The following is a 7,254-nucleotide window of genomic DNA, read 5'->3' on the forward strand; positions in this document are numbered from 1 at the left end:
ACCCAAAACAAGGGACTGTTTTCTTTGCCAATCACTTTTCATGACTGTAGAGTTGAAGCCAATAAAACAAACTGTTCACCTTCCTAATCATGAGATTTCTCATTTTTGGGACCTTGTTGAAGTGCACTGTATACCTACTACAGGCACTATAGTAGTGGCAGAGCTAACGAAGTTGTTTAGAGACTAGTACACTTGCAACTGCAAGTAATTGGCTAATCGATGGTCACCTCAAAGATCTTGGGTTTTTGATGTGGATTTAACACAAGCATTGGTTCCTAGTAGTATCAACTACTAGTATATATCTTCATTGCCGCCCTTGGGTGTGCCGAGATTGTAGAACTATAAAAGCACGGGAAAATGGTGAAAACCTTTGCTGGCAGTTATGTCGAGGGACGTGAACGACCGTGCTCTGTAGACATCTAAGCCAACCTTATAGAATACTGCGAAATCACCAGTAACAAGATGACCACGACAAAGCCCATCCAGCTCCTACCCTATGACAAAATTGGCGTTGAAACATTCCACAGCTTTACCAACTGTAATGGTAATGTAAAATGCTGGAAGCAGTTCAACCGCATTTAAAGCTTGCTCTTTTAGTATTGCTTCAATTTTGGATTAGTCTGAAACCCGATTACTTCGAGTGTTCTAAGCGGTCCAAAGGGCTTTGAATCAATGTTTCACTGTAATTTCAAGACTTGGCAACAAGAATGTCGCAACCATGAACGTTACAATGGTCCAAGTGGTGATGGAATGAAGAGCCTCTACTTGCAGCTTTATACAAAGCATTTATTAGGACTATTTTATACATTTTTTTTACAGGGTAGCTTTTGTACTTTTTCTGCCTTTCTCTCACAGGACACGCACACATACACCGGTACACATAGGCAGTGCAGCAACATCCGTGTCTTCCTGTCTTTTGACAGGCAATATTAGAGCACACGCAAAGAATGATGCTGCACGTCGGAAATGATGTTCACAGCATCACGTTACAATCGCTTGCTTCCACCGTTTTGTGGTCACCGAACTGGCCTTTTCTGAAGGCAGTTTGTCTTTGCATATTCAACCTTGCCAGGCATACGTTTTGACAATAACAGTCGAGCACTACAACGGCTCTTATATAGCTCATTTTGTATTTTTCTGGACATGACACAATATCTGGAGATTGCTAGAACTCTGTAGAGGTAATAAATTTTGCAGTGGAATAATTGATTGCGGAAGCTCAGCAAAATTGCATGCACAGCTGCCTTAACAGCACATCACACAAGAATCATCAAAGAGGTAGCCATGCTGCACCAAATGTCACCAGCCCTCGCAAAAACCAGCGAATGAGAGACCACCATTCAGGGTACTGTACCTAAATGAAATTGTTTGCATGAATAATCCTTTCAAAGAGCCAAGCACCGTGTTTGGAGGGTAAATACAGTTCTGAAGATTAGTCACGTCCTCAAATACAATGGGAATCAATTTACAAAATAAATTGCTAATGCCACCGATCCGGGGTTTTCAGTGCACAATGTGATACGTGTGAACTCAAAAAGCACGATAATGGGAAATGTGGTCAGAATTTTTAAGCACCACCTCTGTGGCATACAAGAAATGCACCACGAAGCACTGATGCCACAGCCAGACAAACCCTACAATTGAGAACGGTCCGTGCTGCTGTGCAAGGCTAGAAGTTACAACACTTTCCAAGTGGCAGCAAAAAAGCAGAAGAAAAAGCTGCCCGGTTGAAATGCACAGTGCACAGAACTTCGTGGCAGGCGATTTTTTTTTTGCGCATGCAGGTAAGTTATCGGACACACAACTTCACACAAGTGAACAAAGAGCAAAAATTATCACACAAATGGGAGGTAGAATAAAAGGGGAAGCGCACACACACACACCCCACAACCATGAGAAATAAAATTAGCACAATAGTGAAACAGAACTCTATGACCCGACTCTGACAAATCAGCCCATTCCTTTTTCTTTTTTTCTTTTACCACAACACCACACTTTTGAAGAAAGCATCTTGCATAATGTAGATAGATATATGCTGCTCTGTTGCGGCCGATTTAGAAACGGCAATGAACGTATCGCTGAACTGACCAGCAGTGTCAGAATGCATGTCCACTTATGCGCAATACTGCAACACATAGAAGCAATCGGAACACATGTCCACTTAGTGGAACACTACGACACATAGATGCACCGGGATTTTTAATGTGCTGCAGCTTACAAGCAGAAGCAGTCGCTTTCAAATCAGCAGTGAAATGAACTTAAGCAATGCAGCTTAGACTAATTATTTGTTGATTTGTGTTCTAGCACGTGCTCTGGAAATTTCATAACCACCTCCTTTTTTTCTCAGATGCCGTTTTCATGCGGAACTCACCATAGCTCAAAATCCACAACCTTTACAAAAAAAGCACATACTTTTGTACCCAATAAGAAGCACCACAAAAGCAGACACGGGTACTATTTACAGTGAAATACAAAGAAACACTCTAAAATGTAAATACTACCCTGACCAAGGTGGTATACAGTGCAGGAACTAGCCTAAATGTAGAAGCCATTTGTACCAAATGCCTATTGAAGGAATAAACACAAGTCTACGTATTTACTAACACCTAGTAACTACATATACACAATAGAAACAGATGCAGGAGAATGATCCCCAATTCATGTCAACACGGATGTTGCCAAGACTCGACTTCACGTACTAGCCCAAGCTGCGTTTTCTATGGATATACTATGCGGTGTTAAACGAAAACATCAATGACATTCTGTGCCCTATCAGATCTGCAACAAATAAACGCCATCAAGCAGGTGTAATCCAATGCGAAGCAACTTGCAGAAAATAAAAAGGCAGAAAAAAGAAGGAAACAGCACAGCATCATGTAACGCAAAAGCGTATACCTTTGCATTTGTTTTGCATTCTGTCTTTGCGACTTGCATCGTAGAAAGACTAGAAGAGTATGCTGCCAAACTCGCAATGGCAGAGAAAACGCACACTGGTGAAGAAAGGTGTTTGCCTATGCAAATGAAAGAGTTGCATAATGACGACTGTCATCAATTTAATCGTCAATGGAGGCTATGCAACAATTTAGAGAATGCAACGCACTCACTGTACGCTGCATGCTCGCCGTTTTAAACGAGCAACCACTGTGCGTAGAGGCTTTTAAGTTCCTTGAGATACTAATCACAGGACACGTCAAGGTGCAAACATAAAGACACAAGCAACACTGAAGAACGAACAGAAATAAACGACACTGGTTACCTACCGGTAAACAAGAAAAAAAGAAAAGAATAATGACTGCAATTTCTAAACATAAGAGGTAAAAAGCCTAACCAAAATGTAGGTGTCAGAGCAAAGAAGGAAGCGTGTAGGAGATGGCAGTGTCGACTTGGCCTGAAGAGTGTCACGCGAGTTGTCAGCTGCTTCAAGGTGGAAATCAAGATGGAAAGACTTAAAAAACCCGCCATACAATCCTCTGTAGGACACCGCCACCAGGTTGAAAGTACTGCTTCAGAATGGAATTTCTGAGGCCAATTATACAGAGGCAAAAAATACTACAGAAGTCGTCAAGACATTTGCTTTCCACCAAAAAATCCAACCAAATAGAAATACCAGGAAAGTATCTTATCACATTCACCTGAGAACGTGAGATATTGGTGAGAAAAAAAAAATGTCTTCAGACCAAGCGCATTAAGCAAGAAACTGGCAGTAAAAGTTGAGAGTCGGCAAAGCCTTCTTCTACTTTGCACTTTGTGATGAAGAAATGAGAACTCATTTTTTTGTGCGTGTGCAATGAAGACAGACAGGCTTTAAAGCCAAAATTCATCCTCTTGATATCTAATACTATTACTACAGTAGTAATGAAACAATAAAAATGCTAAAGAAACACTGGCAAGAAATGTTTCCTGTATGACGCAGTGCAAGCCTTTCTGCTTAGAGCATTCAGACTTGTAGACCAACGTAAAACAGCAGCTACAAACAACAGCACCAATGCCACCTTTCCGTCATCCATTGCAGTCTTTGTATCACTCTGTCTACGAGGCCCACTCTACAAATTCACACAGAGGCGGAAATGAACAAAAACTGCATGTCTCAAGTATGCTTTAAAGTCATGCACTTAAATTTAGCATGTGCAAGAGATTGCAAGAACTTCAAGGAGACATCTATACAGGAAAGGAGACTGGCAAAACAATGAAGCTGGCTTGAAACAAGCTAAGTTCTCAAAGAAGGACTAGACATTATCATTACTAGTGTCATCGTGTAACACGGGTGAGAAAAGCGACATGAAAAAAAAGTTGACAGAGAAAGATGAGCATGCTGCTTATGCATTACAGAAAGCAGCAAAATAGAATTAGTATATATATATATTTATTTATTTTCAATTTCATGTTGTCATAAGGCTTAAATACCTGTCCTTGTGCGTTAAAATTAGCTTTCCAGTAAAAAAAGAATTCACCTTTTTGCTTCTTATCAACAACTCCTCAGAATTTACAGTCAGCAAAAGCAGAGTTCTGTTGCCAATATTCTAGGTGCCTTGTCATTCCCCACATTTCAGCTGATCCTTGGAAGTCTTTGCAAATATTTCATATAAATGAAATTCCAAACCCAAATATCATATTACTGAACCCAAAAGTAAAACCAACTCTCCGAAACAGCTGCAAACTCCCTAAAAACTCCCAGACGTGCGCTTGCATGAGTCTACACTATATGCAAGGCTGAAATCGGTCCATCACATACTAGTACTCCATCACAAAGCAATGCTTATTAAGGCATTGCTAGTCAGTGACCTCACTGTGCACCTATTATATCACCTCAGGACATGACTGCAACCGAAGCTGACCTATCACCGAGTGGGGCTAACCACCTGTTCACTTATCCACACAAGAACAGCACAGAGCTGGCGTTATCACTGTTTCTCACTCTGCAACTATTTGGCACACTGGTTGGTCTCTCTCTTTTCTTGTTCAATCTCAGCTCGTACAAACACTCAAATGTGGGCTACTAAAATCTACGCAACGAAAATTCTGTTCCCCAAGAACCATACCATGTCTTTGTATATCCATCCATGCATAGGACAATCAGTGTTAACAGGTTATCAATAGGAGCGTGCAAATACTGGAACTTTCAATACGAATCAAATACCTTCGTTATTCGATTCATATTCAATAAGCTAACATTCAGAATTCGAAAATTACCTCTTAATTTCTTTTTCAGCTCAAATGCAGGTGTTCACCAGATAAAATTACTGCAAAGCAAACAGTTTTCAGCAGTTTTTTCCAGGCCCGTTAAACAATTCGAGCTTTTGATTAATTCAGGCATTTTTTTCTCGTCCTTTGAAGGTCGAATTAATGACAGTTTACCGTATTCAGCAGAGATACGACTGCTCCACCCGGTTTGATCCAGATCCTTCATGTTACACAGAATCCTGTACAAAAATTAATACTGGATTATATTCAGTAGCGTATAAACTTCTATGCAATTCTAGTTTAACATTATTTAAAAATACCATCACAACCAAAATGAACAGTTCTTGCTATTTTAAGTTTTCATTCGTTTTTTCACTGATCGGATATTTGAAGGTGATTTTTTTCCAATATTCGTATTCAATTCATATTCGATTCATATTTGATTCATGTTCGATTCATATTTGATTCGTATTCAAAATTATCAATATTTGCACACCCCCTAATCATTAACAATTTGCTTTGCAAGCTCAACTCTTAAATGCTCCCTGGCACACATGGATTCAAGTACCACCAGTCCAAAGCCCAACGGAGAGCCACGTCAAGCTACAACCTTTTTAAGGTGCGCATGCGCCTATTATTGCAGTTGCCGCGGAATGTTCGCACAGGTGAATGTCTCCTGTGAAGATCCAAAATTCCTCTCATTCTTGCCACATGCTCTCTAGTGGCACTTTATTTTGTGCTCATTACTTTCATACCACCAGCCTTAGCATGCAAACGTTGGATGTCAGTTAAGAGTCACCTCAGGCATCTGCAAGCATTGCTTTTGTGGTGCCGGAAAAAAGAAGATAAACAGCTGTCACCCAAAAAACATAAAAATATGCAATCACATCTACTGGCAGCGCGTCCACCAAGGCAGGAAGTGCAGGAAAGGCATTTGATACAGTGCACTCAAAAGCTGCAAGATTTCAACATACTTCTTAAATAACTGTTCTTCAAGAGTTAATACCTCTTTAATAAAACTTCTTTTTTCTTAATTCTAGACTGTTTCAGTATGGTAATCTTTCTTTTACAACATTCGCAAAGAGTATTTATGCGGAAATAATTAACGTCTCTAAGAAATGCACATTCTACTGCCATCGTTCTAAAATGAATTTCACACCTCACACATTTTGAAGGAAAATTTCTGCCCTAGACTCCTTAGGACCAGTAACATTCCTCATGATAAGGAAAGAAATTGATTAGTGGAGCGCTTATACCGATAATAACTGAGGGTTGCATTTGGCACACCTTGCCTCTGGCAAATGTCTGCCTGAAACAGAAACAGCCATGGAACTGTGTTCCATGATCCACGATGAAGAAAAAGAAAGAAATGAGGCACAAGCTTAAATCGACAAGCAAAAGAAAGACCACGGAAAACGTTCCATCAAGAAAAACAACGGCACGACCAGTCTGATATGCAACTCCTTTGGCACCCAGAAAGCAATCTGAGGCACTGCTGTTTCTGAGACGCGGCATCACAACAACGAGGAGGGACTGGCCCAGAGCCGTGAGACATCTAAAATGCACTCTCTCATGACTATGCCTGATGGCAGTATTGTAAATACGTCGATTCTTTTCAGTATTGAACGATTTTACCCTGAACACTGTTCTTGAAAAGCCCTTCGGCCCTTTTTTAACCAAGAAAAGTGAACAAACAGAAAACGACACATGAAAAATTGTGCATCTCACGACTGCTCCTTGGGAGCCATATTGGCTCGCTGGTATCTCAACAAGCAAGCATGACCAACGAGACTAAAGGACAAAACACAGAAAACAACAAAGAGACGGTGACTTCCAGCCCTTGTTCAATGACAGAACACCACTTGGCTCCTACATAATGAACACCATAAGCTAGGTATGCGAACTAAAAGATATTCCACTAAAATTAATTAGTTTTCAAATGACAAATCTACAGCAACATTACAAGGCCTACCATTTTTATGAATTCCACGTTCATTTTGATTCATTCAATCATGTAAATTAGTCTTTAAGCATGGAGCATTTTTAGATCTTGTTTTCATCGACAATTAGCTT

The sequence above is a fragment of the Amblyomma maculatum genome, chromosome 8, assembly GCF_055883805.1.
Source record: "Amblyomma maculatum isolate TAMU_Amacu chromosome 8, ASM5588380v1, whole genome shotgun sequence".
Taxonomy (NCBI): Eukaryota; Metazoa; Arthropoda; class Arachnida; order Ixodida; family Ixodidae; genus Amblyomma; species Amblyomma maculatum.